The sequence below is a fragment of the Papio anubis genome, chromosome 8 (assembly GCF_008728515.1).
Source record: "Papio anubis isolate 15944 chromosome 8, Panubis1.0, whole genome shotgun sequence".
Lineage (NCBI taxonomy): Eukaryota > Metazoa > Chordata > Mammalia > Primates > Cercopithecidae > Papio > Papio anubis.
This window is the reverse complement of record NC_044983.1, coordinates 132,673,960-132,696,521: the sequence shown is the minus strand read 5'-3', so window position 1 is coordinate 132,696,521 and position 22,562 is coordinate 132,673,960.

Below are 22,562 nucleotides of genomic sequence, written 5' to 3'. Positions count from 1 at the left end.
ATAATACAAATTAAATATTAAATAAAAACACACAACTACACTTGTTTTTTCCACTTGATCGTTATCACAAAGGAGCACATTTAAACTGTAGGTTTAATGTGATGACATTTCAGCTGGAAGATGAAATAACAAAACCAACTCCATTCACTTGTAGGCATAATGGTAAACTATTACAGATCTAACTGAGAATAAAGCCCAAGGCACCAAAACAGTAATATAACCAAGATCCTTGGGGGCAAGTGGGGGCAAAAAAAAAAAAATGAAAAGGGAGAGAGAGAGAGAGAGAGGCTTAGTTATCAGAACTAGGGCACCTAGTTTCTGTCGCAAATGGAAGGAGTATCAGATCTGGATCTTGATGCTAGCACCAAAATGATGTAGTTAGAATTGCATATTTACTAAGTATTCCCAGCTGTGGGTGATTGAGGAGAATGAATTCCAGTGTCAGAAAATAGAAAGATCAGACAAAAATAAAAGTAGAAAATCAATATGCACTGCTCAGAAATCCCGAACTTCTTTTCTCACCTTTCTCCTTCAAAAGTCTTGGAAAATATTTTCAATAACATATATATCTAATAAGCATTGACTGCGTGATCAAAGTGGCTGGAACATAGTAAATATATGATACATACTAATTGATTAATAAATACACAAATAAATTAATATTAATAATATGGTACTGTTTAAGTGTTGGAGATGTGTTGATGAATAAGACATTATCTCTGTACTTAAGAAGCTCACAATTTAGTGGCTGAAGCAGACATTTTAATGCAAATTAACATGAGATAACTGTCTAATGTCATTCATTTGGGGGCTGAATTTTAGAATTTTCAGTGTGTCCATATGTATTTCCTCATTTGATCTTAAAAATAGCTATGTGCAAAATGTATTTTATTTTTAAGTTATATCTGAGAAAAAACAGACCAATGAAATTATATCATTAACCTAAGGTCTTATAGCTAATTAATGTAAGAAGTATCAGAAATAACCATCATCCTCTTCCTCTAATCCTAATACTCAGTAAGGACACTCCAGTGGCATCTATTTATCTCTTAGCAATAACACTCAAATGCATCCCCAGCATCAATAAGACTTTCCGAGCACAAAGGCTGAGAATTCCAGGCTAAACTGCAGAAGAGGCAACATAATAGAAATGCCTGATGTCCAGGTGGGAAAGAGTAAACTTATAGTTTGGTTACTGGTTTCCCGAGAACTTCCATATCTTTTAAGGACTGGCACCACTGAAGCCATCACCATATTTAGGATTTCCAAAATTACAGTGATATAGAGCAAGTGAGACTTTTATGCGGTTATGAAGAATCTTGTTAAAGAAACACATCTGGAGAAAGATAAATGAAGATAAAGGATTAACATACTCCCACATGCATAAACCTTGAAGTTATAATACATACAGATTCAAGGTTTATGATAAGTAGAGCCTAGAATAAAGTATTCCCAAGCTGATGTTCATTTTTTAGGATAAAATAGGGCATTCCAAAGACCCTTGCTTAGTGATGAGGCTTACTCTCAAAGACAGAGCCAAATGAATGGATAGCAGTAACCAACAGAATGTAATTAATTGGTTGAGATGGGTTGTGGTATTTGATGGGTATGCTCTGGTGAACAGAGGCTTTAGCAATAAGAGTGTCAGGGTGAAGATATTTGTTACAGCTTAGTAGCTAATTTCCCAAAGATTCTACATCAGGAGGTCAGTTTAAGTTAACACGGAACCCACCCAGCGCACTAGAATGGCCAATCCTGGGACATCCAGCCCCCTAAGCAGAGATCCTAGGCACTGCTCTGCAGTATATTAAAGCCCCAGTCATGTAGACTGAGATGCAGGACAGAACTTCTCTACCAGTGGGCAATTAGAGTTCAATTTTAGAAAAAAAAAAAAAAAAAAAAAGTTCAATTTTAGATCCAAGGGGGAGACCAAATCCTGTAATCACTGACAAATGTAGGATTTATAGGGGAAGAATGTTGTTCTGGGGCATATGCACACCTAATGTTTTACCATAGACAAAAATGGTCTGAGACAGGAAGACTAATGCCAAATCTTACTCTAATATACTCCAAGGATTATTTTGAACTGCTCACAGACTGGGTAAGGGAGAGTCCTAATAGATAAAGACCTTCATTTCTGTCCACATTATTGGACTTTGGCAAACTAAGGCCAGTTGCAGAGGTGGTAATCAAATAGCCTGGAGAAGATGTGTATTGCACACAGGAATATGAATGCACTGCTCTCCTAGGAAGTAATAAACATAGATATGGAGTCACTCAAGTATTGAATACAGATAAAAAGATAACATCTCATATATTATCATAATTCACGATATTCACTGAAGACTTTTTTTCTGCCTCTGTCACGTAGGCAAATAAGAACATAGTCTAGAGAATTATAATCTTGGCTGACCTCACAATTAACACTTACCTGCAGTAGCAGATTAACCTTTTGGATATGAGAAATTAAAAAGAAAACCTTGATTCAAATTTCATGCTCCCAGTGCTATCTGAGTGTGACTGTCATTTTGTTTCTTTGATTCAGCAATTTATCAAATTCTATTTTGGGGAGAAAAATTCTATCTTCCATTCCGCATACCCCTTCTAGAGATACCACAAATTCTCCCACACCAAATTATTTTGCATCTGTAGCATCAAAGAAGTGGAAAGTAACCTCATGGTCCACCATGTTTAAAACCACTTATGCTGAAGATGTGAAAAAATAAGGAACTCCAAGGGAGAAGATGTCTGTAAAATACAAATTCAAAGTGCTCTAAAGTCCAAGGAAAGAGAAACAGGTAAGTCATGACAAGCTGTCACATGCTGACCTCCCAATGATCTCAGAGTTCCTGTCTGCTTTCCTCCATCAATGACAGAGACAAACACAGATATTGGCAAAGGCCAGGTTTCTGGGATGATAGAACTTCTGGCATGCCTAGAAAAATTTGACTTCTTTTGCATCCGTATGACATACTACACACAATCCTGATGTTGACTTCTCTTTTCCAAAGGGCTGATGTACTTATTAGGGCTGAAGCCTTCTTCCAGTTGCACAGTGTACTTCTTCACTATTATAAGTCAACTCAGGGACTGGTGGCCTAAAGGAAAGAAGAGTGGGAACAAAGACTGTGGTCTTTTTCTATAGCAGGACAAATAAATTGCTACATAGTAATTCCCACATAGTTCAGATGATCCCACTTGATTCAGGCTTCAGAGGTTGAGTTGGAAATTATATATTTTGATGCATTTTTTGGTCTTAGTTTTCTTTAAGTATACATCTGACTTTTTTTTTTTTTTTTGAGACGGAGTCTTGCTCTGTCGCCCAGGCTGGGGTGCAGTGGCCGGATCTCAGCTCACTGCAAGCTCCGCCTCCCGGGTTTACGCCATTCTCCTGCCTCAGCTTCCCGAGTGGCTGTGACTACAGGCGCCCGCCACCTCGCCCAGCTAGTTTTTTGTATTTTTTAGTAGAGATGGGCTTTCACCGTGTTAGCCAGGATGGTCTCCATCTCCTGACCTCGTGATCCACCCATCTCGGCCTCCCAAAGTGCTGGGATTACAGGCTTGAGCCACCGCGCCCGGCCTACATCTGACTTTATAACTAGATTGTTGCTGTGGCTGTGTTGAATAGATGACAGACTGTTACTGATAAATGCCTTCCTTCCAAGATTCTCCCTGATCCTCTCTGATTTTCTCATATACTTATACTCCAATCCCATTCCCTCCCTTGATTCTACTGTCCCTCAGTGAATGTTTGTGTCTTCATCCCAGTTTATCATTTGGAGGTAACACACGCAAACTAAACCCTGCGAAAGGGCCATATTGATACGATGAAAATCTCACATTGCTTGGCACAGACATTGAGCGTATTTGAAAATATACAATTACTAGACTATTAACACACCATGGTCCTCACCTATGAAGAAATTTTAACATGAGGTTATAGAAAGAGGTTTACAAAATAAAATATGTGAGATCATTTATATATACATTTTATCTGTTATCCCTCCCCAAGAGGAAAACACAAATAAACAAGCAATCAAGAGAAAGGCTTAGAAACACTTTCCTCCTAAAACTGAAAAAGGAATTGAATGAAAGAAAAGAGTCTATATTTTCTTCTGGGAGACCAATGTCATATACTACACAAAAAAATCCCAATGTGTTGAACAGATCTGCTCAATCACAGTCTCTGAGAGGTGGTGAGTCTCCCTGATCTTGGCCTCGAATGTCCCTGCTGTGCACCCCACACCTGGTGAAACAGGTACTCAATCTGCTTTCTCATTTCAACTAGGGGATTAATCTCAATTGTCCACTAGCTCCTATAAGGCCCAGCTCCCCTTTTCAGCTCTGTGCCCTGCTCTGCTGATTTCTTTGAAACTGAAGTTGATGGCTTAATTCTAATATTTATACTTGTGAATCTTTTTGCAAAGAAAAACAATTCAACTTCTAAGTTCCTGCACAAGAGATTGTAATGCTTGCTACCTTCCCTTTTTCCTCTTGCTTGCATTTTTCTTGTTTGTGAAGGGAAGGCGTATCTTTTGCTCAAGACATTCAACTGTTTTAGGTTCTTGTATTGCTATAAATAAATACCTGAAGGTGAGTAATTTACAAAGAAAAGAAGTTTGATTGGCTTATAGTTTTGCAAGCTTTACAGGAAGCATGGTATTGGCATCTGCTGTGCTTCTGATGAGACCTCAGGAAGCTTACAATCATTGTGGAAGGCAAAGGGGGAGTAGGTATCTCACATGTTGAAAGTGGGAGCAAGAGAGATGGGAAGGTGTCACATACTTGGAAACTACTGAATCTTGTGAGAGTTCACTCACCATCACTAGGACAGCACCAACCCATGAGGGATCCTCTCTCATGACCAATACACCTCCCACCAGGCCCCACCTCCAACACTGGGGATTATATCTCAACATGAGATTCAGAAGGGACATCTGAACTATGCCCCCAACCCAACATTTCTAGAATGTACTCTCCTCTCTCTGGCAACATGGAAGAAAGGAGGAGGAGTTGAGTACTCAGTTGTTCAGAAGGCAGGTCTTGAGGCTACACACTACTTTTTCAGCTGAGGTTCAGGACAAGAAATAATCTTGGCAAAGAAAGAAGAAACGGCTCTTTTGCCTGTGTCACATTTTCAATTACTGAAACTCCAGTAACTCTACATGTGTCCAAATCAGTACTTTTAATCTGACAGACCATGCTTGTATCTGTTCCTCTCGGGGAAGACAGAAAGTGAAGGTTTGATAAAAGAGAAGAGTCTCTATTCTCTCCTTAGAGACCTGTCCCATGTGCTGACAACAACCCAAGGATTAGGCCACAAAAGACACCAAATATCCTTCACAAAATAAAGAAAAAAAAATTGTATATCCCAAACTTCATAGTTATAATTGGTTGAATATAGTGTCTGTGCTTAGAGTTTTTTGTTGACATGCTCTTTTCATGTTTAAAGGCATTTTTCTCTACTTCTCTGACTTCCATCTAAGTTGTTATTATTGCTAGGCTGGCCATCAGCTTATTGTTGCCCTGATATAATTATTCTTATTGTCTTTCATTATAGCAGTGTGATTGTGGTGGGTCAAGGTGAGGTTTGCCTGAGTATTTCTATGAGATATTTTTACTAAGCTTCTTACACTTGTGGATTAATTTTTTTTATCACTTTTTGAACATTTCTGGACAGTATATCTTCAAATTGTGTTTCTGACCCCTGTTCAACACAAACATGAGAACATTCAAATATGTCACTTATGTCTCATGTATACTGTTCAGGTCTTTTAATTTTTTTGCTTTTGTGTTTCAATTTGGATATTTTTTATTTATGTTTCTTAATCTTTTCATCCAATTAACACTTAATTTTAGGTATTGTAGTTTGGCGTCTACAATACTTATTTGAATTTTCTTTTAAGATATAATTTTTCTGTTATTTTTATTTATTTATTTATTTTTGAGACAGAGTCTTGCTCTGTTGCCCAGGCTGGAGTGCAGTGGCACGATCTCCACTCACTGCAAGCTCTGCTTCCTGGGTTCACGCCATTCTCCTGCCTCAGCTTCCTGTGTAGCTGGGACTACAGGCACCCGCTACTGCGCCTGGCTAATTTTTTCTGTATTTTTAGTCGAGACGGGGTTTCACCATGTTAGCCAGGATGGTCTTGATCTCCTGACCTCGTGATCCGCCTGCCTAGGCCTCCCAAAGTGCTGGGATTACAGGCATGAGCCACCGCGCCCAGCCTCATTTGGTTTTTAATAACTGTCTTAAAATCTTTCTCTGTGACGCAGCGCAGAAGTGAAGGTGCTTGCTTGATGGAAACCCAATCTTCAGCCCATATTCAAAATCAGCACTTGCCTTCAAGAAAAACAGCAGAAGGACTTAGCTCATCTCAAAATTGTTCATTCTGCTCTGGAATTTTCATTCCCATTGCTCTGCTTCCACAAATTTAGAATAATGATAACAATATGAATTTTATAATTTGTCTCTATTTCTATATATCTACATTTGTTGCAGTATTAGTGATGACCTGCCACAATTGGCCCATTTACTCAGAAGTGAAGGTAGAAAAGTATAGATCTGAATTTTAACTTACTCACTTACTAGCACTGAGTGAGGTTCTGGACAAAGTACTTCTGAGTATCAGTCTTTTCATAAACAAAATGAAGTTGATATTTTATTAGATGTGTGACCTTCATCAAGAAGGTGCAAAGTAATGTTTTGTATTTCCAAACCTACACATTTTTCTCTTTCTCCCACAAGATTTTTGAACTTTTGTTATTAATTCAACAGTGACCTGCTTTTAGGTTCATTTTCTTTTATAGCAAATTCTATTTGTGTCACTTGCTTTGTTGCCATGAAAGATGGTGAGCTTCTGGGCATGATATTCATAGCGCGTAAAATATGAAATCACAGTGAGAAGCAATGTTGTGGAGCGTGAGCATCAAGCCAACAGAGACTTGACTCATGCAAATGGAATGGCAGCTTGTAGATCATCCAAGGGCGAGTCAAGGTCAATGAAAGCTAAAGAAAGGTACCATGTGTCATTCTCCAAAAACAAAGCCCCACTTTCATTATGTAGATTGAGTGTATTAGGGCATTTTAATGGGAAGGCGCTAAGTCTGAAAGGAAGAGAATTAAGTAGAATTGTAAAGTATAGAGACTGTGAGGCACACAACGAAAGGTGGTAAGCACCAAATGAACAGAAAGCACAGACCAGAGACTGTAAAAGTAACATAGGAAGGAGCAAACTAACATTTTCAAAAGAGGCAAAACCAGTCATGACAGATGGGGCACACTCTATCCAAAGACCAACAGTGAAAGAGAAAATATGGCAGAAGGAGAGAGAAGGAAAAATACACAGTGGGCAAAGAAAGAGAAATACAGCAGTGTTGTAAGAAGTAAAGAAGGGAAGGAGAAACCAAGGAAGGGAAGAGGAACAGGGAGAGGACAAAAAATAACCTACCCAAAGCTCTAGGAGGAGAAAAAGGAGAAGAAACAGAGAGAAAAAGTTCTTCTGTGAGCTAAGATTGACGGAAAGAGAGGATGCAAACCAAACAGAGAGGTGCAAAGAATGGAGATACCATAGGAGGTAAAGGGAATTAGAGTGACCAGAAAGAGAAAACAACACCCGTAAGAATATAATTAAACTGATATTTAGTTCAAGGAAACACTTGCAGTGTGCTAGATGCCCTGCAGGCTGGGCTCACATAATTCACACACAGGCACACAAAAACATGTCATGTATGTATTGTTTTCTATATTTTGTAAAGATTGAAAATATTATCCAAGACCATGTAGGTGGTTAAGCTGGAAATCCATCCTGGGTTTGTATGTCTAAAGATCATATTCTTTTCACTCTGCCAAGCACTGAGATTGGAGAACGCAGGGAGTAAAAAGAAAACAAAGATAGCTGTTAAAAAAAGATAAAAGATGGAGCCAGAGAGAACCCAGATGAAGGGTTGCACACCTAAGACTCACTTGCCAAGACAGGAAGCCACCCTCCTCTAAAAAAATTTAAAACTTTTCACATTGATTTACCCAGTGTGGAAACGTCTACAGAGGAAAGCACGTTCTTTTGGTGTTAAGTCACTCTGATTTAAGGATGTGGACACTTAACTTACTCCAACAAGTTTGAGATACGGTCTTTGCTTTCCAGCTGTATCTCAATGTCAGATTGAATCAGGAGGCTGCTCAGCAGGCTGCCCTGGCTTTCTGGGCTGCCTCTAGAGAAGGCCAAGCTGTTTGCCCCAGGGCCAAAATTAATCAGGAAAAAAACAAAAACAAGACAACATTGGAGAAAGTGCAGGTTAGCACATGTCAGAAACATACACCAAGGAAATCAGGACCAGGATGTGATCCAAGCGATTCTGACGAAGTGTTGCACACAGAATGGCAGTAATAGAATGAGATCCCAGATGATGGAAGAGGGATAGGGACCATGAGAGTGGGAACCAATATCATTCTTCTTTGTCCTACTATTGTTAAACTAATTCCAGTCATCCCTGTGGTTTTGCAGTTATATCCTAGTAATTGTTTTGTCTTTAATCAAATCCTCCTCTGCTTTATAGCTCTCACTTTTCCTGTGTTCGTTCTCTCAAGGGAGGCCAGATCATCTCAGTCCATGGCTCATGAGACATTTGATTTCTACTTGCTAGCTTGACTGTGAAGACATTTTACAATATGCTTTTTATATTTTTATATTTTATAAATTATTTATAATAATATATATTTACATATAATCCTTTATGAATATGTAGTCATATTTAATTATATATATCACTTATAAATCTGTTTTGTAAATAAGATTTTTTATGAATAATATATTTTTAATATATTATGAATAGGTCTTATATATTTATATATAAATAATGAATATATAATAATAAATATATAGTAAATATATAAATATTAAATATACCTTTATATGTATAAATATATAAAAGGCATATTGTAAAATGTCTTCACAGTCAAGTTAGCAATGAGAAATCAAATGTGTGTATATATACATATATAATGCATGTTGTATAATATATGTATATCTCCTTATCTCCTATATAATCCCTTCACACATTTTAAGCTCTAATTATGTTTTCTAATTATGAATATGTGCTTTGATCGCTGACTTCAAAGATGACAAGGATTTGATGCAGCATGGAATTGTCTGGAATTGGACTTTAAAAATGAACTTGGATGAGTTTTAGAATTGCTGAAGGTTGGATGCTGGTAGAGATTTCAGGCAGTACACTGTTATCTGCCTAATATGCTGTCACTATTTCTTCAGGAGCAGGAAACCTCAATCACACCCTAGGCGTCTTCTGTGGATGCAGAGGCACAGCTCTGCAAAGGCTTCAGTTGCATCCAGACATGGCTTATGGCTCCTGGTCTCATGGCCTGAGCTACAGCATGAAAACTGCTTAAAGTACACACCAAGGACTCTTTATCATCAGGTTTCACTTTCTCACCTGCATGACACTCACGATCAGAGATTAGAAGGAATACCAGGCAACTTTCTAAACATATCTATGTTTCTCCTTATCTGTGCATCCTTAGAAAAGTCACTTAGATTCTGTAAGATTCAGTCATTAAATCCAGGGGGAAAATATTTTACCTAAAATTTTTTAACAAAATATACTGAACACTGAAGAGAAATTTTGGGATAATTTATCTGCATAAAACGTAGTCCTAGATTGAGAGGCAAGAGAACCCTAAATTAACATTGACAATTAACATTGTCACTAACTTGTCGGAATTCCACTGGATAAGTTGTAGTTATAACCTTTCTTTACAAATCATTTACTCTCAGCTGGACTCCATCAGCTGCAAACTGGTGGCCAGGGACCTAAGTACATCCATGTTTTATTTAGTCTTGTAAATTGTGTGTGTCTTTTGTGTGTGTGTGTGTGTGTGTGTGTAAGTTTGTTTGTGTTAGCATTGAAACATCAAACATTGCCAGAGTAAACTATTTAGAGCACATTGATAGAAGTTATTTTTAAAAGCTGTCCTGAGAAGTGAGAGGATCTGCCTGTCTTCACAGAAAATCTTAGCATGGCTGTGAGTAACTGTTGTTTTCTTTTGATCTGGTTTGTGTTTCCTAACTTGCCATACCCCTTGTCTGTAATTTTCACTCATTTATGATATCTGCTTAACCCCCAAGGCTTCAGTATTTGTGGCTGCTGAGATAATTTCTAGGTTCCTTTTCAGCTTGAAAATTTTGTGATTCTGAGCATAAGACACGACCCCTATCTTTAAGAAATGCATTTTCAGTCGATCAATAAAATTATTTGGAGTACTAAGAATCCAGAGTATTGAACTCAGAACCTCAGTTGGCATTTATGTGATTACCTACCAAATTATATTTTCCTTTCTCCTGTGCATTTTTAAATAAAGAATGCCTGTATCAACTCCCCTTGATATTATGTCTATTATTCATGTTAATATGACAGGTATGTAAAACTGCCACTACAAGATCATTACAAGGGATTTCTTTATCACAGCTGAAGTTAAAAGGTCCAATAATTGCTAATGCTAACAAAAGTAGCCACTATTACTTGGCTTTTAAAATATAATTACATGACAGAAATTCTCTGCTTCATTTTCCTTACAAAGCCTATGTAATCACCATGTAACAAAATTAGAGATGGATGAACCATCAATAAAAAATGCAAACTTACCCATTCAGGAAGTAGGAATGTCCAAGCTTAACTTTTTTTGCAAACTTTTTAACGGACCCACGAGAAACTAAGTTGAATTCCTATGGTGTTTGAAGCCTTATAAAAAGAATGAAGCATGTGGTCTGAACCCAAAGTGAAAAGATGACTTGTGGGTATTGCAGAGCCCCGCTAAAGCTCCAGTCTGGTGAATTTCTCATTCCGGAAATTAACCTTTCATGCCTACAGCCTTGGAATCTACAGCCTTGGATCTAACATCCACAGGGAGTGGTCAAAGAAAGCCAGAGTCACTTCTTTCTCCCTCAATTTGCCAGGCAAATTCTCAAAATAATTGAACCCAACACTCTTTCTTGTCTACCCCTGTATGTTCACAACTTAATGAAGCTGAAGAAAACTGGACAAGCTTTCAACTCATTGCCATCAAGGAATCCTTTTGTTCTCTTTGTTACTAGTTCAGCATTTTCCTGGTGCTTATTCTCACTCGTAGGGAGTTATTTAATACCTTGACCTCTCTTGCCATCCCCAAAGCTCCTTCTACCATCTTTACTCTCAGCAGATAGCCTTCCTCTCCTGAGAAAATAGAAACAATAAGAAGAGAAGCTTCATGAAATCTCACCACTTCATTTTACATTTTAGCCTCTGGGACCCTCATGCTACCTTCCCTACTATGGCTCAGGAAGGACCTCTGAGCTCCCGTCTGGAGGTTCTGCTGATGCCTGAACCATGTTCCTGCTACCAGGTGAAGGGTGCTGCCCCTCCAACTCTTCCGTCTTTCTTTCTGCATCATGAATTTTCACTTCTGCACGAGGTCATTGACATCAGGACACAAAATCCATTCTGAAATTCAAAATGAGAGTGATTAAAACAAAAAGAAGGAAAAAGAGAAGAGGTATCATGAACTCTGTCGCTCCAGCCCACCAAAGGCTTCCCATCTACATGAGCATCATCAAGACCCCAAATATCCTTTCTTACATTCTTTGCTTTGTCTCCTCCATCTTTTCCTCATTGTACTCCAGCTAGACTGGCCTCTTTTAAGTTTCTCATAAAATTTCCAGGAATGTTTCATTGCAGGAATTTTTTTTCACTTTCCACTCCTCCTCCCTGGAGGAATAGAAATGTACATCTAATGTACCTCTAACAGGAATGTACATCTTCCTCCAGATGTACATGGGTTACTTCCTCACCTCCATCAGTTTTGAACTCAAAAGACACTTTCTCAGTGGGTCTTTCGCTAACTACCCTATGGTAATTTAGACACCTCCCTGCAATTTTTCCTACCTCCTTTTCTCATCTGCTTTTCTCCATAGCAAATAACCATTCACTGAGACACTGGGCATCAAAAATTACTATTTATTCAGTGTCTGTCCTTAGCCACTAACATATGCACCCTGGAAGACAGCTGTTTTATCTAATGTGTTTAATGATATATCCCAGACAAATAAAAACAGAACGTGGCATACAGTCAGTATTCAATACATTTTGGTTAAAACGTGAGTACTGAATAATCATATATTAATCCAACTTCCAAAAAGGATTTAAAATAGTATTGAAAATTGATTCATGGTCATATCTTATCAATGATGAAGAATACAAACTTTGACAAAAGAGAGAAATCCAGTAAATAACTGGGATGGCTTCGTTGCCAGATCTGATCTTTAACTTGAGTGCAAAAAAAATCTTGCAATATTTCCTTTAAAATTTGAAGTATTTTAGGTAGAATGCTTCTTCATTGCCAAGCTACAGGCCACTTATAGAAACTTTGAGGCCATCTGGGATCTGTTGGCTAAACTCAGGTGCAAAAGTAACTTGCTTCCCCACCCACCACTTTCCCAATTTCTTGGAAGGATATGTGCATACTGGCTATTCCCACTTACCTCTTCGTCCCCAGTCCTTCCTGTGCTTCCTCTGCCTGTGGAGTCCTCTGTACTGCATCATCTGGGGTTTTTTCCCAGATGATGTCCAGAATGGGTCTTCAAATAAGCATTTCTAACTGGGGATTTAACTGAGGATTGGATGGTGGAAGGCGAATACTCAAGATATGTATTTTTTCTACCCCTTCCCAGCTTTGACGTATTTTTGTGACTAATCCAATGTCTACAGAGTCTTTTGGGCACCTCATTTTCAGTGCATCATCTCCCATCCAGTAACATCACCCCCATCTCTGCCCCCATTGATCTGTTAGGCTTAAGAGAAGTAATGGCGTCCTCTCTGGTTAGCACCTTAGTGTCAACTGCTGATTCCCTTTATCAGACCCACACCTCTCACAGAGTCCCTTCATTTAAATATTTCCCTAAAAATCCACCCCCACTGCCTCCCTGCATGTGGCTTCTGTTTCCTGGGCTGTCTGTTTCTTGTCTTTCTGTCTGTCTGTCTCCATGTTTTCTTCCTGACCCAACACTTCGTTATGAGTGCAGAGTAAAACACAATGTGAACTCTGCCAGGGCTCACAATTCCACAGATAAGCCATTTATTGATTTGCAGCCTGGAAGGTATCTCTTTATTTAATCAAAACATTTCTTGAGTGTCTGATATACATTAGATAGACAAGGTAAAGTCATCACTATTAATTGTATTATTTCTGAGATGGATGGAAAACAACTGATAGATACCATGCAGCATCAGAAACAGCAATCATGCAGCAGTACATACCTGGCAGTGGTAGAAGCAGTGTATTAAAGGAATGTTGAAGCATTACTTGAAGTCCATCCCACATGCCCACCCAGAAAAATTCTTTCAACTTGGAATAGCCCTGGAATATATAATGGAAGAAAGTCTAAGTTCTGACAGTACCCTGGCCAATTCCAATAGCTTGTGTTTTAAGAAACACATAGAACAAAAGAAAAAGCTTGGAAATCTTCTCTGAAGTTGCAAGAGTAAAGCTTAGTTTCTCAATGAACCAAAGAAAGGCAGAAGACCCTGATCTTAATTTTCCGAACTGTGAGGAATGAGCATGGATGCCTCTGCCTCAATCCTGTATTTATTTCAACAGAATTCATCCGTACACCATAAGTTTGATAATATTTGTTAAATCATGCCTCTTGTTAAATTTATGACAAATTCATAAAAGCAAGGGATTATGTGAATTCATTTGTTTAAGATAATGATAATGCATATCTACCATTTTTAACTTGGCTTAGGAAACTAGACCATGGTAGGACAAAGTTAGAACTAGAAGGCTCTCTGACAGGGCTCCATCAGCTCTGTTCACAGACAAAATAAGAAGGTGCCACCAAGACCCTGAGATTTTGGATTTGGCCCTGTCATCTCTATGTAGCCTTTTCTCTTTATTACTTTCTGCCACCCACACCCAGTGTCTTCTATTAATTCAAATTTCTCATGACATCTTACTTTATTCTTTACTTGAATCTACCTGTTTTAATTCCAATTCTATCTAGAACCAACTATAACTTGCCAGCCTAAATCACATGGACCTATAGCACCCTGGATCACTTTGAGTAACAGTTCATTTGGGGCCCAGAAAATGTCCACAGACTAGCCTTATTTAGGGTCTTATTTTCTTTGTTAGACCTAAAAATAAAAATTAGTATGGGTGACATTGGAAGGGTAGTAAAGTGTTTAGTATAGCAATGTTGGGTATCAGATATGCTCAAGTGGGAATCTGGACTTAGGCACACATAAGCTTTTTGAAAATGTAATGCATATTTGTTATATTTGCTTCTCCAGTAATCTGTGTTACTTGTCTCCAAACACTGGAAGGCTGCTATACTACACTTTCACTCTTTTGGATTCTGGAGTTTTTACTGAAAATATTATATCTCATTCCTATCCATGGACCCAGGATAGTCAGAGGGAGAAGGCGAGCAGGAGAAGAAAGAGGAGAAAGAAGAAGAAGAGAGGAAATGCCCTTTAATCCCAGCACTAGGATGCGTGTTACCACTCAACTTCTGCCTATGCGGAGCATAAATTCTTGGGGCCACTACATTTCTCTTTTTGCTGCTATGAAGTTGAGTTGCAATTACGTCACTTGTTTCCAAATAATTTTGAATAATGCAACAATGTGAGATTAATTTTGATTGCATTTAAAGGAGTATAATAGTACCTACCTTCAGAATTACTGTTAAGATGAAATTTCAAAACAAAGCTCATAAAAACGTTTGTGAAATATAAAAGGCAGCATGACAATTGCATGTCTTTGTCATTATTACTGGTTATGGTTTGGATTTTGCTGACTTATCAAATGTGCACATTCTGTGTTGACTTAAATGGGTCGTCTGGCTAAGATTTTCCTTATTATTTAAAATAAAAAGGATTCGTTGAAAGCTAAAGAAGCTGACTAATCATCCTCCTTGTCTTTCCCCAAATCCTAATGCTTATTAACTAGGTTGTATTCCATCTGGCCTTTGAAATCAGAGGAAATTGCACAGTTCAGGGTTGTATGCTCATAAAACTATGATTCTCAGCACTAGTTACACTTTATATCATCTATGGAATTAATAAAAATTAAAAATATTCTTAAGAAGATTATATTTTAACATGTCTTGGGTGAATGCCTAGAATCTGTACTTCTAAGACTCTTTATCTGAGATTCTTATTTATTTATGAATTCCTGAGTATTTGGGTGGAGGAGAGAATTATTACTTGAAACATTTTTTTTTCATTCTCAAAACCTTCTCCATGACTCACTAGTTAATTGGAACTGTGTCACTTTAAATCTAATCCATGGATCAGACCCCTGGGTTATAGTCAGCAAGAGCCAGCTAAAGCAATGTCTTTATTTAGTCCTGTTATACTTGTTATGCATGGGATCTTTTGGGAAATTGAAAATTTTGTCTTGAAAACTTTGAGGCTGAGACATTTCAGATTATTGCACCAATGGTTGGTAAAGAATATCATAGGATAAACAAAGGACTTAATTCCCCTCATGGGGAATTTTTAGAGTGGGGTTGAAGGCTTGGATATTTTAGTAGCTTATGCTTTCCAACAAAGAGATCTTGGTGGTGTGTGTCTGCACATTGTAATAGGAGAGCCAAGAAACAATATCTGAGACTGAAGAGCAGATTTCCTTTCTCTGAGAAGCCATAATGGATTGAGTTTTTACCCTTGAGGATGACTAACTAGGAGTAGTGAGTGGGGAGGGGATACAGGCACAGTCAGCCAGATGAGACACATCAACCCTCGACTCCATGCAGTGAAAGAGACAAAGGCTGTAATATTCCTGCAAGAAAGAAAAAAGTTAATACCCTTCTAATTTTTTCCCTTTATCTGAGAAAGACAAAATCTTTGTCTGACCCAATCTTTTTGTTTTATTAATTTCCCAGTGAGCACTTATTTTTGTGCCCATGAGAGGTTGTGGAGAGACGAGGGTTGACCTGAGAAGTCAGGATGTCTGAGCATTCGTACAGACTCGGAACATACTCTGTATACCCCTGAAATATTCATGTTCTGAGTTTTCTGCTTGTGGAGAGTTCATGAGACAGTCCCCACATCTAACATTCTGATTCCATCTAGTTCGTTGGCAAAGTAGTCATTGTCTTATCCATCAATTATTTACATAAAATCTTTTCAAATCGATACCTATATAAGCAAAAATCTTCCAATTCTCTGGCCGAAGCCACAAGAAAAAATGGGCAGTATTTCTTACCCACATCTCAGGAAATGTTCCCATTAGGTTGTAGCTGACAAGGCATGCATTATTAACATCCCAGCTGTGATTACATTTAAGAGGTCCAGGCTCCTTCTCTTGTTAGCTACATAAGGTTGATGTTTGGAGTCCTGGTTTCCAGGTCTATTAAATGAAGGTGTTGCATTTTACTTTTTGTGGGCTGAGTGGATATTAAATAATCAATATATACAAAACTAATTTTCTTTACTTTTTTTTCTTCTCCAATTTCCCATTTCAAGTTACTCAAAAAAGGCTCTTAAATGTTAGCACTAATGTCTCAGTAGAAAGTTTGAAAATATATGCTTAGACAATGTTGCTTCATGGCATTAATTATTTCATGTTAGTTGCCCGAATATGGCTTAGGCTTTTGGAATACTGGTTATTTTTCATAATAGGTTTACTGGTGGATTACCAAATCAAATATTCTCTAAATGCAAAGGGTTTTACTGCTTGGAAAATATTTTAGGCTTTTTCTCTGCTCTCTAAAATTGGCCTCTTTTAACTACCATTGTAGAGAGGCAATAAACAGATCATTAGCACTGATGATGTCATAATGGATAATGGAAAAGCATTAATTTTCATAATATCATCATTAATTATAGCTAACATTGAAATGCAATGGGGCTGACTTTGTCTTATTAAATGAAGCAAATATTTTGAAGTATTAATTAATAAAATCAATCTTATAAATTAGTGATAGTAAAACTTATTGTTTAAAATTTTTAAGCCTGCAAAATAAAGAAAGTTTTGTAGTGTAAGAAGATGTCATTAATATAATTCAGTGCTTTCATTAGCCTTTGGAAATGTCACGAGAAAATCCCAAGAAAGCTTTCTCATTTTCCTCAATCTCAATTTTCATCCTTAAAATGGTAATATTAGGGTCTATGTCCTAGGTTAGTAGTGTATTAAATGGGATCATTGATGGAAAATCATCCATAATCAGTCAATTGTGAGGGGTTTCTTATTACTCCTACAGGCAAGATGGAACTGGCTGGGGGAAAGGTATGGTATACGTTTCACTTTGCATTTCTGAAACAGTAATCAAAGTTACACAAACAAGCCCAAAGAGTCAACTTTTATTTAATAATGATGTGTGCTAGGCACTATGTTAAACACATCAGATAGATTATTGGATGTAATCCTCATAAAACATTTGAGGAAGATATTATGAGGCTCACTTCACCAATGAGAAAACAAATGAAGATTAACAGGGTTAAATTCTTCTCTCAAGGTTACAAAGGCAGAAAGTGATGATTCCAAATCTAGTTTAACTCCAGAATCCATATCCTTAGGAACAAGGCTGCTATGTCCCTGAGAATATCCAGGCAACTTTCCTTTGCTAATTGGTATCATCACAGCTTCTGTTTGACCACTTGACTTTCTGGAATTCTTTTATTTATGTCAGCATATGAGGAAGAAATTAATGAAGAAACTAAGATTGAAGAAATGAATCTTAGTGGAAGGTACTTGGAAATTGGCCTGACATAGGTGAAAGGGAGTTGGTAAGAAGAATCCTTAAAATTGTACAGTTTCAAATTGCTTGAGTACCAGCTTTGATAGCATCACTATGTTAGCATCTAAAATTCAAAGTCCAGGGAAATATAGGTGTGCCTTTAAATAATTTATATATTTTTAGCTAGCCCCAAATAATTATTTTTAATATATAATCTTGATTTTTATAAGGAGATAGATTTGAGAAAAAATAAATTTTAATAGGATGTTGGTGTTCCCATCACAGGTATACCTATGTCAATTTCAGCCCTTTCTAACCTCTATGTTAATTCAACTCTATGTTAATTCAATATGTTTAATGTCTTATTCTTGATGACTCTATGATTCTCAAGAACTCTGACTACCACTTATTTTAGAAGTTAGCATAACACAATGGTGAAGTTTCTGTCCCCTTCTCCAATTACTTTATCTTTCTAAACATCAATTTTCTCATATTAAAATGGAGCTAATAATAAAATCTAATTATATATTTTTGAAGAGCAAATGGGTTGACATACAGTGCCTGACTCATAGAAGCTACTTAAAATTGGAAGACAATTGCTATCTATACGTTTGTAAACAATACCATTCATTTTGAATCTATTAATTTTAATTAGCCAATTAATTAATTGATAGGTTACTAACGTTCAGACCTTTCCATACATAAAAACACTTTCTTGTGAAATAGAAAATTCCCTATTATTAGTAAAGGAGAGGCTAAATAACCACTTGATGAGCATGTAACAATTACTCTTATACCAGATGATAGTTTGTAAAAGTGTAGATTCAATCTTGACCAAACCTTAGTGTCTGTGATCCCATGCACTGAAAATTAAATTCAGCATCATTCAAGATTCTTTTAGGGGAGTGATTTTATTTGTCTCTGAAGTAATGAAACAGTATAATATTGACATAATTTACACTTGGGGTCACATTTGCAAGAGGTTTATTTATAAACCCTGACGTATGGATGTAGAAATTTATGTTTCCATGTCCATTGCTTAAAGGATCATGTTAGGAGCTATTTCTCAATCTTTCATTTTGCTAAGAAGATGCTTGCGAAAGTAATATTCTCTGCTTAATTATTAATGCTGCATTGATTTGTTTTCTCATAGTCCAAGTGACAAAAAATCCATTAAGAAATATAAGCAGCAAAGTCACAGATAAAACTTATAGTTTAACTCAAGAGAAAAAAAAATATTTAGCTAGATCTCATTAATTTTTCAAATTTAATTTTCTTGCCTTTAAAAGGAAGACTGTAAAGAATGGATTACTATTTTAACAAAACAATACAAATATTGATGATGCTAATAGCATCTTTTATTTAGGAATTACCATTTGCTATGCAAAGCACTAGATATTTGCATATACCATATAATAATCCATCCAATATCCCTCTCAAGATAGGTTTGATCATGCTTACTTTACAGGTGAGGACAAAAACAGATAACAAATTTCTTTAATTTTCTTTCTTTGTTTTAGAAAGTAACAAAGTAGGCCGGACATGGTGGCTCACGCCTGTAATCCCAGTACTTTGGGAGGTCGAGGTGGGCGGATCACCTGAGGTCAGGAGTTCGAGACCAGCCTGGCCAACACAGTGAAACCCTGTCTCTAATAACAACACAAAATTTAGCCAGGTGTGGTGGTGGGCGCCTGTAATCCTAGCTACTTGGAAGGCTGAGGCAGGAGAATCACTTGAACTCGGAGGCAGAGGTTCCAGTGAGCCGAGATTGTGCCACTGCACCCCAGCCTGGGCACCAAGAGTGAAACTCCGTCTCAAAAAAAAAAAAAAGAAAGAAAGACAGTAACAAAGTAAAGGTCGGTCAGACTCCAGTGTCTTTGCTCTTTCATTTGCTACTGTGGTTTACGTCATGATCCTTTCCAAATATTTCCCCCTTAAAGTCCCCTGCTGCCTTAAGTGTCTATCATAATAAGGTTGGTGTGGGCCAAGGTCTGAGGACCCCATTTGATGTCAGTGGGCTTTACAAGTGCCAAAGTAGCAACAACGCACGTTTGTTGAGCTTTCCAGTTGGAAACACATACGTAATAGGAGAAACCAGCTTAAAAGTAAGGGGGAGGGTCAGAAAGCTGAAAGTGGAACCATGGTCTTTAGGTTTGCTGATCTGTGGCAGAGACTGCTAATATCCTAGCAGAATCCATTCTCTCTCTCCATCATAGGATAATGGTGAGGCCTGGCTGCACTTCACTCCACATCCTTCCTTGCAGATTTGTGTACTCAAGTACTATTACCTACTCAGTGGACTATGAGCAGAAATGATATGTGCTGTTTTGGAGTTAGGCTCTTAAGAGAGTAAGGGTATATCCTCCAAGGTTTCTTTTCACTGGCCAGAGGCAGTGAGCAAGTCTCTAGGGGAGGTCAGACAAACATGATGGAAACAGGTTAAATTCCTGAAAGTCGCTTGCTAATGTAAATATTAGATATGTGCGGTTTGACAGAGGGAAATAAACTTTTATGCTGCTTCCATTTTATCTTAGTAATCAACGTTACTAATTCCTAAGCCATTCTAATAAATATGTGATCCAAAACTGAAGCACTAGGAAAGTTAACTAATCCATTTTCTGTTTTGTTTTTTTTTTTCAACTTCTACACTCTGATCCTTTGTAAGTATTGTGATTTATTTTTCCCTTCTGTGTTGTATCTTTTGGTGATTTTCCCTTTACACAGATGGTGTGAATCACACATAATTGAATGTCACTGTAAAATTTCTATCAAAACATACTAGTTGTGTTATAATGTAAGTAACCTCACTGGGACAGGCAGAATGATGGACACAAAGGGGTCCATGTCCTAATCTCAGGAATTTATGAATATGGTATGTTACATAGGAAGAGGAAATTAAGGTTGCAAATGTTAATTATGGTTGGTAATCTGCTGGCCTTCAGTTGGGGAGATGATTTTACAATATTTAGATGGGTTCAGTGTAATCATCAGGGTCTTTAGAAGTGGAAGAAGGGGTCCGAAGAGAGAGGATCAAAGTTAGAGAGATTTGAAAATACAAAACCACTGGCTTTGATGGTAGAGAAAGGGGTCATGTACCTCAAGAATCTGGAAAAGATAAGAAATAGACTCTCCCCTGGAGGCTGTAGAAGAAACACAGCCCTACTGACATCTTGATTCTAGCTCAGCAAGACCCATTTTGAACAACTGACCTTCAAAACCGAAAGATAATGAATCTGTGTTTCTTTAAAGCACTAATTGTATAGTAATGTTTTATAACAACAGGAGACTATTAATATATAATCACTCAACTAAATTAGAAGTTATTTGAACAAAACCGAAGATACCTCTTAACTGTATCATCCTTGGCACCTAGAATATTACAAGGCACACGTTAGACATTCAGTTTGTGGCCAACCAAAAAATATAATATCCAACATGACCATCAGAAATGGTCATCGGAAATCAAGGCAGATATGTTTTCTTACCAAATTTCTCCCAGCTGCAGAAGCTTAGCTTGTGACAAATGGTGTTGAAATATGGAATTCTCGTAGTTTTTCTAGGTAGCAGTTTTGGCAGGTGCATGTGCAACCCAAATTAAACAGGACCCTTGAATGGAACCTTGTCATATGCAATCAAAATATGTCCAAGGGTTCCAGCCAAACGTAGTAATAAATACCAATGGACAGGTCTGGGACAACTTGAGGGAAATGTGTCAGTTGGAAAATAGAGAAAATTGGCTACAGGGCTCATTGTAGCTACTTTTATTAATATATCCACCGAGGTCACAAATGATGCCAAACAAAAGTAGGCAAATATGATTGAGAGAAAATGCAAAATAGGAAATATTGGAGGGAGACAGAGATTTATTGCAACATCCATTGCATTTTTACAGATATCATTAAAAGGGACAAGTTCCTACTCATACAACGTTTTAGCTCTTGTGTTCTTTTCTCCCTGAAAATAATGTAGTAGTGGCTTACATTTTATTATTGTTATTAATATTACATGGAACAGTTATTGCAGTACTAATAAAAAGTCATATTTTGTGCTTATAATCACTCTTTTTAGGAGAAGAATAAGCCTCTCTTGAAAGTCCAGAGTAAAGCATTTGCATCTTCATTTTATGAGTATAATTAGCACATTTGTCCTTGCTGTCATCAATGATAATCAACATAATAATAACTCCTTATGTTTATGTAGCCATATACAATTTACCAAGCATTTTCCCATCCTTTATAATGTTATATCCACCATATCTCTGGATTTTGTTAATGATTCTTAGGGGAAAGCAAGACAGGAAGAAATGTCCCCACATTTACTATTGTTTTAAGAGAAGAAAGTAAAGATTCAGAGAGGGGGACAGCTAGTTCTGTGGTGATGTTTCTAGTCTCTTAGACCATGAGGTTCTGAGTTAGGCAAAGCCATGTCCAGGTCATGTCCCTCAAAACAGTTCCATTCTTGATGCTGTCCTACCTGTCATTTATTGCAACTTTTTACAAATATTGCTTGCTCTCCTACCTTTTCATGACCAGATATGTCTATGGTGTAACTTGAAGTACAATCCAAATATTAGTCAAAACACTCTCCTCATTTACTTAAACAAAAATGGATGTAAATCCTTCTTATGACTCCCTCCTATGTAAGCTAGTCTCAAACCAAGGGAGTTTTCTAGAGACATGCTTAGCTGATATTATAGTGTGATGTAAATAATAGAGTTTGAAATCTCTGCTAGCTCTTTGGAGTCATTATCTTATATTGTGTAGACTATTTTGAAAGCAGAAATTTATAGAAAGTATGGAATTGGATAGACATGATTTGGAATTTAGGTTT